The sequence below is a fragment of the Lycium barbarum genome, chromosome 5 (assembly GCF_019175385.1).
Source record: "Lycium barbarum isolate Lr01 chromosome 5, ASM1917538v2, whole genome shotgun sequence".
NCBI lineage: Eukaryota > Viridiplantae > Streptophyta > Magnoliopsida > Solanales > Solanaceae > Lycium > Lycium barbarum.
The window spans coordinates 72,545,347-72,558,393 of record NC_083341.1 but is presented as its reverse complement, the minus strand read 5'-3'; positions in this window follow the sequence as shown (position 1 = coordinate 72,558,393).

Here is a 13,047-nt window from a genome sequence, read left to right as displayed (position 1 = left end):
ATTCTATGATGGTAGATGAAGATCTAATGGTTTGGAATGAAATGGGAATCGTTTGTGAATTATTGGAAAAGTTAGTGTGATGTTAGTGTGGTTCTTATATTCATAGGAACAAATCTATCAATGTAGGGATTGTTGATATAACTCATAAATTTGGAAGGAAGTAATGCGTTGTTGACTTTGGTGATGTTGTGAGATTTCGGGTGGAGGTATGCATTAATTGGGATGAATTGAATTAAATAGAATTGAATGTTGAAGTGTTTCTAGAATACTTGTTGGTATTGTGTTGATAGTTTGGCCAGGTTGAATTCCGGGGATTGTTGTTGATTAGAATTGGCCAAGTTGAACTTGGTGGGATGGAGTATTTACAGAGGAAATGCTGCCGAAATTTCGGTAGACAGATGTCATCTTAAGATTCAACTTCGAAATGCTCTAATTAAGTTTTGGTAAATGTGACCAATTTGTAGATTTTGGCGGATTTGCAACTCGAATTTGGAGTGGCATAGGGAGCGGAAAAAGGTATGTAAGGCTTTACCCTTTCTTCTTTGGCATGTCTTAGACGTAATAGGACTGGATACGAGCCTCGGAGACAACCCTATTCTCTGGAATCCGCACCTAAAGTTTCTCCTTTTTCATTCAGTAGAATTGAATTGGAAAGTGTTCGAAATGTTGGAAAAACCTCTTAAACATCTAGAACTTGCATAAATTTGACCCGACTACCTTAAAACCCTCACAAGTGACGTCATGAAAGGTAATGTACGTAAATTTGGTACACCGCCTCATTTGACCCGAGGTGGGCCCATTATTCCCGAATTTTCCTTATTGTTCCATTTATCAAGTGACAAGTACTGTAACTATTCTAACGTGAATATTTCTATGATAATAATGATAATGATGATGTAAGGAAGAGAATATGTCCATGATAAGTATGACAAGAATGATTCCATGACTAAGAGCCTTAAGTCGAGAATTCAAGGTGAGTATGAAAGTGTCCAGCTAGTTCTATTCCTTGGTTATGACACTATCTTCTAAAGATTCCAAAGCAGATGAATTGATTTCTATGACATCCATGATTTCATTCTATATTTCTTTCAGCATTATTCTCCGTTGATAGTCTCGCCATAAGATGCTCGTTCCTTCAAGGTGAGACAAAGCGATCCCAGTTATTCCATAATGCAATCGGAGGTCACCGACCTTACGTCACTCCGATGGATACATGATTTTCTTTGGGTTCTCATGCATGCTTTATACTTAAGTATTTTTTTTATATATAACACCGCGCCGCCCAATGGACGGCCGGGCAGATATACACACCACTATAGCGGGCAGCTTATACCCCGGACGCGGGAGGCCTGGACGCGGGCTCACACACCGATCCTACATGGACGGGCAGCATTACACCGCACCTATATGGTCGGGCAGTTTACTTACAGATATTTACTTGTTTTTTTGAAAGTTAGCATGCATGGCATCCGCCCTAAGGGGCATTCAGATGTATAGATTACCCATTTACCCCATGATATGCTCAGATAGAGTTACACCGTACCTATACGGTCGGGCAGCATTACACCGTACCAATACGGTCGGGCAGTAACACACCGCACCTACGTGGTCGGGCAGTTTACTTGAGATTTCTATATGTTATTTCTAGATGTAAAGTTAAGTTGTATAATACCTGCCTTAAGAAGCAAACAGAGGTACAGGTTATATCCTTTCTCTATGTCGTGTCTCATGTCTTTTATTATGATCTTATGTTACTATTCATGCCTTACATACTCAGTACATTGTTCGTACTGACCCCTCTTCTTCGGGGGCTGCGTTCATGCCGCGCAGGTACACCCAGACGTATTGAAGCTGTTATAGAAGATGTTCCAGTGAAGTTGGCGAACTCCATTTGGCCCTGGAGTGTAGCCGAGTCAGCGTGCTATGCCATGATGTTTTGTTCGATGTTAGAGACTTTGCAGACAGAGTCGTGGGTATAGAGTGTCAGAGTTGTAGACGGCTTTGTCAGTCAGCATGTTATTATGTCTCGTGTCACAGGTCCCACATGATGATAGACTTTACTTACAAAAAGAAAAATAAAATTCTGAAGGTTTTACTATGTTTTCATTTTTATTAACTAAAGGATTTAAGGAAACTAAGTATATATACAAGAGTCAGCGGGTTCGCTCAGCTCCAGGTATGGGGTCGGGTGCCCATCACACCCTAGTAAAGTCTGGGTGTGACACAACACATCAATAGCAAAATCAATCTCCCGCTCAGGAGGAAGGCCTGGAAGCTCTTCCGGGAACACATCCGGAAATGCATTCACCACGGGAACTGACTGAAAAGTCGGCGGTTCAGCTTCTACATCTTAAACCCGAACTAGATGATAAATACATCCTTTTGTGATCATTTTCCTTTCCTTTAGATAGGAAATAAACCAACCTTTTGGTGACACAGTATTCCCTTTCCATTCTAAAACTGGTTCTCCCGGAAATTTGAAGCGAACCATTTTCATTCTACAATCAACAGCGGTATAGCAAGAAGCCAACCAATCCATGCCCATGATAACATCAAAGTCTACCATTTTTAACTCATGCAAGTCAAAAGTAGTACGACGGTCAAAAATCACCACTACACAGTTTCTATATACTCGGGTAGCTATTACCGATTCACCAACGGGTGTAGACACCTTAAAAGGTTTGATCGACTCCGGTTCGACTCTAAATTGACCCGCAATATATGGAGTAACATATGACAATGTGGAGCCCAGATCAATCAAAGCATATACATCATGAGAGAATACCGATAATATACCTGTGACCACGTCAGGAGAAGACTCAAGATCTTGGCGTCCAGCCAAAGCATAAATACGGTGCTGAGGACCGCTAGAACTGGGGGCTCTCCCTCTGCCTCTACCATGGCCGACTGGCGCATGTGAACCTGGCCCCATAGGGCGTACATATGCTGAAGATCCGGCTACCGACCCTGAAGGCTAGGTCCTACCTCTACCATGAACTGAGGGGCAATCACGCATAATATGGCCTGGTTAACCATATGAATAGCAAACATCTGAACCCGATTGGCATGGACCCCAATGTAACTTCCCACACTGGGAACATCGTGGTATGGGTGGCCTCGCCTGACCCGAATCACCCCTGAACTGAGACCCCGAAAAACTCTGTGTCACACCCTAATCTCGCTAGGGTGTGATGGGCACCCGACCCTTATTTAGGGCCGAGCGAACCCGCTGACTCTTATAACACACATAATTGCTTTGGACTCTTAAATCAAATAAAATGAAATACATAGTAAGACTTTCAGAACTATTCTTTTTATCGTGCTCAAGTCAAGTAAAATCTGTCATCACATGAAACTTGTAACATGAAACATAATAACACATCGGCTGGTGGAGCCGCTTACAATACTGTCATTCTATACCCACGACTCTGTCTGCAAAGTCTCTAACTTCGAACAAGACATCATAGCATAATACTCTGACCCAGCAACACTCCAGGGGCAAATGGAGTTTGCCAACTCCGCTGGAACATCTTATATAATGGCTTTTACTCATCTGGGTGTACCTGCGCGGCATGAAACGCAGCCCCCGAAGAAAGGGGGTCAGTACGGAATATGTACTGAGCATGTAAGGCATGGAATGTAGTAAAGAGGATCATAGCTGAGACAGAGGTTTACCAGAACAAACATGACTTTTAAAACATCAATACACTTGCCCTTTTGAATGAAAATCATGCATATCCACATCATATATCATGTATACATATAACGTGTCCCGGCCCTCCAGTGAGGGACTCGGTGGATGAAATCATACATGTCCACATCATGTATCATATATGCGTAACGTGTCCCGGCCCTCAAGTGTGGGACTCGGTGGATAAAATCATGCATGTCAACATCATATATCTTATATGCATATAACGTGTCCCGACCCTCTATTGCGGGTCTCGGTGAATAGAGTCATCATATGCCATCCTGGCCGCCATCCCCGTATCATCATATCATCATATACATATACATATCACGTGTCCCGGCCTGCAAGTGAGAGGGACTCGGTGAACAATGCAGTGGAGTACGCACGAGAACGTATCCTGGCCCGGGCTCAGTGAAGGACATAGTGAGGCATCCACGAGCAGAGTAGTGAGAAACTATATGCATATAAATCAAGACTCGATAGGTAAGAACGCAAATCGACACTTGAGGATCATAAACACGTCTCGAGTCAATCCGAGTTAGTATGAAAAAGTTATGGACGTTTTAGTACAGAACCTTCTACGAACGTTTCAGGAGCCATTTTTGAAAAATCAAAGCAACAATCATATTAGGTACCTTTCGGATATCGTTATGGATCAAATCAAATAGAGCTTTTGGAACCATGTGTACGTATCAAAATACATCAAAGACTCAATGGAATAAGCAAACGTGCTATCATTTGAAAATCAAGACATTAGTCATATCAATTATCTCTCGAATGCCATTCAGAAACATATCAAATAGATCTTCGGATATCATAGATACGCATCAAAACCATATGAAATAGCTTATGGAAGTCAAGAATATTAGCCATCCTAGTGGCTCTAAGAATAGGAGCTCCTTTCAAATCATACATATACGTCGTATGTTTGTTTCATAACGATCATGCCAAAAAAAAGAAAGGGTAAGCCTTACATACCTGTTCGACCGCCTATAAGCTACACTTATTCGTCCAAGCTTGTAAGTCTACATTTAAAAGGATTCATACTGACGTTAGACTCTGTCATCGCACATTTGTACCATATTTCAAATTATACTATTTTATATTCTGCCAAAAATCGGGCAGCATCTCCCCTGTTTATATGCCTAGCCCGAATTCCAATTCAGCAACCAACAACATCAACAACAATACCAATAGTATTAACATCATTTCCAATACCAACGTATGTCATAAAACAGCCCGCACACTGTTTCCTAAATTCCTCCACCAACCAATTTGTGATATAACTATTTAATAATTTTATTTCCGTAAAGAAGCTGAAATTAATACCAATAACAGTAATAACAACATCCTCCACATTTTACAAGTTAAATACATTTATTACCATCCAAAATTTTCTTCAAGTTTCATTCCATAATTCACAACACCAACAAACGAATTTATCAGGCTATTCTCTCCGTGCTAATCCGTCGAAACTCTAAATAAACTCGTTAACAATGAAAAGGAACCTTTTTCATACCTTAAGCATGCAGCCACCACGTTATCACTCTTCTCCTTGGTTGAAATTTAGCTCAAATTGAAGACAACGCAGCGTACAACACTTTTCCCTTCATGGGCTTTGGGATTCGGGGCTCAGATTTCGATCAAAATTGGTTTTTCTTCTCCAAGACTCTTTTTCTCTCTCCCCATAATTTTCTTGGCGTTACTGGTCTTAAAATGATGAGGAAGGCCGAAATTTTCACTTATAAAGACATGGGTGATGGGCCTAACCCGGTTGGGCTCGGATTGGGCCTAGCCCACTGACCTTTCTGCCTTAAAACGTCCATATCTCCTTATTCCGTCGTCACCTGTGGACCCACGACCTATGGTTGGAAAGATAATTCAAGTATATACAACTTCTATATCTTGGTATTTTTCCAAATTCCAAACTTATAATACCGTTTTTGCCCCTCGAATTCAGATCACCCGAAAATGTTACTTAAAAATATTTGTTTGGAGGACTTCCACTTTGATTCGGCTCAAGGGTCCTTCTTGAGTTATGTTCAACTTCACATATGTGCTTCATATAACTTTTCATGTGTCCTAAAAAAAATCTCGACGTGTGGGCCCCACCTCAGCTTATGAATAATCCGACGTACAAAAGTACGGAATACAACATTATCAACGTGAGTTTAAATTATGTGGCAACAACATGATTGTCAATTTTGAGGAAGCGCGTGTCACGCTCATGCTCTGAAAATGTGGGGTATAACACTCTGACTCGGCCCAGAACCAGTAGATCTATCAAATCTCTGGCCTGAAAACCGTGGGGGTGCACTGGTCATAGAATAGCCTGAATGCCTAGAAAACTGCTGTCTGTGCCCGCCTCTAGACTCACTCATCGGATCCGAAGATCTAGACCTCTTGCTATTTCCCCTATCATGCTCATGTTCACTCTTTTGCTGCTGTAGGCTTTCTTCTAAGTTCTGAGCATTGGCATGAATGCGTGCAATATCCATATTGTCCTGAAGGGACGCAGTCAAGCACCTATCCATCAAATGTGGCCCTAGGCCTTTCACAAATCGGTGCACTCGGTCACCTATATCCGCTACCATGGCCGAAGCATACCTCGCCAAAGAATTGAAGCGGAGATTGTACTTTAAAGCACTCATGCTACCTTGCCTCAAATTTAAGAACTTATCGGCTCTAGCTCGCCGAACTTCCGGAGGCATATAGTGTCAGAGGAAAGCATCAACAAATTCTTGCCATACCGAGGGAGATGCATTGGCTCCCCGTGAAGCCATCCAAACTGTGTACCGATAGATTGAGACATCCCTCAATCTATATGACGCTAGCTCCACCAATTCGGTGTCCGAAGCATGTATCAACCGAAGCGTCCTAAACATACCATCAATAAAATTTTAAGGGTACTCATCCGGCTTTAACCCAAGGAATTCTGGAGGATTTAAGCTAATGAAGTCACGGGCCCTTGCACTAACAGCCCTATCACCTTGCCCTGCACTTTTCCGCTGAGTCTGGGCAACAACCAATTAAGTAAGCAAATGTATGGCCTCTTTTACATCTTGGCCTGAAACATCCGGTGGAGGAGCCGGAGGTGCTGGAGCTGGGGCTGAGGCTCCCTCACGCTCCTCTAATATAGGTACTGAACGGGAGGACTGAGATTGGGCCGCACTCTGGGACTCACTTTCCTTTACTACCGGAGCGGTGCTCTTTCAGCCCACTTTTCTGCCACCGTCTTGCCCTTTTGGGCTGCTATAGCCTTTCTCTTTACAGGCATTTCTGAAATACAAAACACATGGTTAAGGAACAAGAAGTTCTTATATCATAGCTCTATCGCACGGTTCTTATGAAGAAAGAAGGTCATTTATTCCTAAAATGCCCGCAGATTCTTGTTTATAAGTGTGGCACGCAACACACCCATAAACAAGACTCTACTGGACACGGCTCGTAGACACACCCTAGGACAGAACTGCTCTGATACCACTTTTGTCACGACTCGACTAGGGGCCGCGACGGGCACCCGGTGCTATCCCACCCGGACACCCCTTATCATACACTTACATCTAGGTGAGCCACATATTTAAACATACATTTCTATTCACCAATCATACTAGTCTCATTGGTCAACAATACCTTTATATCATCATTGACATCTATGGCCATATCAATGTACATAAGCCGACGAGGCTAACAAAATGAGATCCAAAATATAGGCCGACAAGGCCAATCACATCTAACCATATACACGTCTACGAGCCTCTAAGGAGGTTATGTCATAACATATAAGGGGGACAGGACCCCGCTATGCCCCTAATTGTGTACACAAAAGAATAAGTACCCAAAAGCTATAGCTCCGAATGAAGTGGAACTCTGCTATGGAGTCTTTGAGAATGTAGTCTGTCTCCCTGGGCACCTGCGGGCATGAAGCAGCGTCCACAAACAAAAGGACGTCAGTACGAAGAATGTACTAAGTATGTAAAGCATGATCAACATCAATATAGAAGCATAATAAGCAATATGAGAAATAGCATAGGAGGGGAGATAGCAGTATCAACGTCATAAGCACTTACTTGCTTGTCATAGGGACTTTCCATTTCTAGCGCGTATTCGTGTACATACATCCATACCCGTATCCGTACTCATATCCGTATTCATTTACATTGCGTCCATAATCGTATTCATTTACATAGTATTATTCGTATTCATATCTGTATCATGTTCGTATTCATCCTCATATCTATATCATATACATAACCATAACATATACATAACATTTACATAGCATGCCCGACCACGAAGGTTCGGTGTTTCATACATACTTGGCCAACCAAGGCTCAAGGGTACACAAACCTGGCCCTACCAAGGCTTCAGGGTTACATCTACCTGCCCTACCAAGGCATCAGGGTTATCCATACCATCTGCAGAGGTGTGCGCGCGTTACGTAAATAAATACATATCCTACCCGACCTCATACGCTCGGGGTTCCATAATAATCATACATAGATACACATATATAATAGCTCATAAGCATCTTATTATTATCATCACTATCATTATCGTCATCGTTATCGTCATTGCTATTACCATTATAGTCGTCATCAATATCATTATCACTATTATCATCATTCATTACATCTATCCTTATAAGATTACTCGTCATATGAGAAACTTAGTACAATCGTAATACATATCAAGGATCATGAGCTCAATAGCTCGAAAGATAGAATCATTTGAAGGACATCATAATCTTGTAGAAGGTTTAGATGATTGGCCAAAGAACCATGCCTTATGAAAGAAGGGTTAGCCTTACATACCTTTCCGTTCAACTATTTACCACTTGCACGTTCTCCTTCAATGCTCGCGTCTCTACCTTCATTAAGGTCATACTATCATTAGAAATCGATAGCTAGCATACATGACTAAACTAGAGAAAATCGAACATCATCTCCTTTTTTTGTACGACATTCCTCCATAGTGTATATCATCTCCCAAAAGTCAATAATACATTTACAATATCATTACAATAGTCCTTGATCATTCACATTATCCACATTTCTCAATTCACTCTCAATCACCCATATCCATGGTCATAACACACGACTACGTTCATTCACATACATTGCTATACTGTGTTCTCAACATCATTTATAACACATTTATATCACAACACATTAAGAATCATGACTCAATTCAAGTATTATTCAAAATGGCACTATTCCACTTTCATGACTCATTTTTCTATATCCTTCTACAATCCAAGTATTTGAACTCTCAAATACCTTAAACGACATAGAAATACCATAAATCTTACCTTACATGTTGTAGGAACAATCCTTGGTTGGTAATACTTCACTTGAGCAAAAACCCTAGTTCATCTCCAATGAGATTTCTTGACTTGAATGATCTTTAATGGGTTTTCTTGCACTTGATTCACTTAGTTTATGTTGTTGATCACTAATACCTCTTGAATTCTTATGGAATAAATGTATAGCGATGTTTTATAGAGAAGGGGTGTGATATAGGAATGAAATGAAATAAATCTTGAATCCCTTATTTAATGAACAAAACTGTCCCCGACCAGATATACGGACCAACATATGGACCGTACATTTTATACGGGCCGTATGTTTGGTCCAGAGAAGTATGCCATTCTGGGCTGATTATACGGTCCCAACATACGGACCGTATAATTTATACGGCCAGTATGTTTGGCCGTATAATCCCAGTGATTCCGAAGCTCGTTTTCGTCGACTCGTTGATCTCCAATCCTTATGGACCCTTCTTAGCACTTGCTTAACATCTCAATGCCAATCTAAGGGACGTTATCACTCTTCTCCAAGACATCATTAAATCCTCGTTATCTCGTTACTCGTAATTCCTTTCCGATACCTATCGTATGCCTTGCTTTCTCTTGGCCAACTTTCTCCCCCTTTCTCGAACATCTTTGAAATCTCAACTAGGGTTATCGAATGTCATTTCTTACTTATTGAAATATGGTATACTCGTACTCTTCACTAGTCTATTCACTTGTGCATCAACGGAAAATTTTCTGAGGTGTAACACATAACGTTAATCCATAATGGCTCTACTCTTAGAGTTAGGAATGCTCCATTTAATTCATGTTCTATAATGTTATCTTCAGAAAGTCTTTCTTTAGATCCAGTATGGTCTCTAGAATTACTTGTACTCTTATCATGTTTTGCATTGCATTGCATTTATATATATACATATATACAGACCCGAGACCCCTCAGGCGTTATATACGCGTACATATATATGTACGTGGTATGGGGAAGGAGACGACGTTATATACGCACTACCACCTGATCAGCTGGTCATATGAGGATAACGACGACAACGATGATGATGATAATGATGATACCCATAGAGGCTGATACGATACAATACGGTGAGATGCTCACAGAGGCTTGACAAGTGTTATACACACACACACACACACACACATATATATATATATATATATATATATATGTATGACCTCATGAATGCATGCACAGTATTTATGCATATCATTAGCCCTCAGAGGCAGTTCAGATGTACAGGTTCATTCTCTCTCATGTTACTCTCATGTCTCTATTATTCTATTTTTCATGCCTTACATACTCAGTACATCGTTCGTACTGACGTCCCTTTGCTGGGGGGCGCTGTGTTTCATGCCCGCAGGTTTTGATATACAGGTCGACGACCCTCTCAGTAGGATTTCAGCTCAGCAGATAGTGTGCTGCACTCCACTCGTTCCGAAGTTGCTTTGTGAGTCAGCATGGATATATACACACACACACACACACACACACACACACACATATATATATATATATATATATGCATTTGCATCGGTATGACGGGGTCCTTGTCATGACTCGACTAGGGGCTGCGACGGGTACCCGGGGCTAACCACCGAGCACCGCTCGTTCTATTACTCATCATACTCATTTAACGCTCTTTTATCAAATTTATACTCAAATTATAAGAAAATCATCTTTTATTTGAAAACATAAATACATTTATATACATAAGCCTTCCGGCCATCAAAATAATCTCTCTCTCTCTCTCTCTCTCTCTCTCTATATATATACACATAGCCGCAACCTCGTGGGACCATATAACCCACACTGCGTATCTACGAGCCTCTACTGGAGTGCTAGACATAGGGGCGGGACAAGACCCCGTCGTGCCCAAAATACATATACATGTATATATATATATATATATAAACCCAAGTAGCACCTTCTGAATAATGGAGTGCTCCTGCAAATCTGCTGATCGCTCCTAAAGGTCTGCACCGTCTCCCTGTCTACTTGTGGGCATGAACACAGCGTCCAAAGAAAACGAACGTCAGTACGAATATTGTACTGAGTATGTAAGGCATGAACGAAATAAACATGATGGAGAAATCATAAGTCATAAGATGAGGGCAAAACCTGTGCGACCTTTGGGGACGAATACATTTCATACACATATCATATGTACATAATCGTCGTACATGAATCATCATAGCGTATATATCATTATGTCATATAATTCATCATCGTAGTATCTTATCTGCTCACACACATAAAACATTATCCGTATTCGGCCATAGAGTGGCTCGACATCATCCGTATTCGGCCACGTAGTGGCTCGACAATATCCGTATTCGGCCACGTAGTGGCTCGACCATATCACATACATCATAACAAGGATCAGTATATATCATCATCATCATTGTCATCATATACATCTTATAAGCGTATCGTAACCTTTCACTAATGCATACATTTAAATTTAAATACAATCTATGAAAAACACATCATATTCGTAGCATGGACTTCGTATGAATATCATAGGATAGACTTCATAATCTCTAGGCTTAAGCTCAACATTACCACTATCGTTTATATAACATATCTCTTACCTTTATCTCATATGAAATCCTCTATGGACATAGACTCGCAACTTTGCAGAACATTGGTCATAAGACGTGCATTAAGGCTTATGGACAATCTATAACAATGTCGGGGTGACATAAGGTCGAGAACCCCCAATTACATTATGGAGCATTCATAGGTATTCCGCCTCACCTTGAAGGAATTAGTATATAAGGTGAGTGTATACAACAAGTAACGCCAATAGATTATAGTTAATGTCGTTAGCTTGATAGAAACATTATACCATGAACTCTAGAATCTTTAGACTTCAGCTTATCATCTTCATTATCATATTCATAACGCATTACTCATCTTTATCTCATAAGAAGATCTCTATCAATGTTGACTTGTAGTTCCGGAATATAAAAAAGTCAGGGTGAGGTAGAGAAATAGTATCATAGGAATCATATAAGGATTGCCATCTTCGTAGGAATGTCGTTCATGAGCTTTAGGACTCCTAGACTTAGATTCATCATCAATAACGTCATGCTCATAACGTGTCTCTTTTCTTTATCTTGTGATACTTTTTATAATCGTAGACTCATAGTTTTTGATACGTAGGAAAATCATGAAGAAGGAGGGGACATCATACTATAGGATTCATGCCTTAGAAAGAAGGGACTAGCCTTACATACCTTTTCCTTTAGCTATTCCACCGCTTGATCGTTCCCCTTCAATATTCACGTTCCTACCTTCAAGAGAGGTCGTATGAACGTTAGTCAATCAATTACTTAAACGTGCTTACTATTTCTAGGAAAATTTGGGAAGCATCTCCTTTGTTTATACAACTTTCCTCATATAGTATATCAACTCCCAAACGTTCATATCAACATTCACAACATCGCACACGACAATCATCATTTATCTACGTTTACCACAATTCACCATTTCCCTTCAATTTCTTCACAATTATGGTTATAACTCCCTATCGCGTTTTCTCATATATAATACTTATTCCATGGTCTAAATGTCATTCATAACATATTTACAATCACAACATACCAATATTAGTCATTCAATCCAAACTATTGTTCAACAATGACACTATTCACTCTTTCATGACCCATCTCCTATATCTTTCTACAATTCAAATGTCTTAGCCTTACAATACCTTAAACAACATGGTATGGTCCTAAAACTTACCTTAGATGATGGATGAACAACCCTTAAGTGGAACTTCTCTTCTTGCACCAAAACCCTAACTCACTTCATTTGAGTTTTCTTGGTGTAGATGAGCTTTTGCTAGTTTTCACACATTTGTTTTCATAGATTTGGTGTAGTTGATCTTGGTTTTCACTTGAATCCTTGTGGATGAATGATGGAGAAGGTTCTAGAGGTTTCTTTACTTGTGGAGGAGTGAGGTGAAATGAAATGAAATAAGAAAGGGTCCCTTATTTTAAATGTTGAAACCTGTCCCGACCAAGTTAT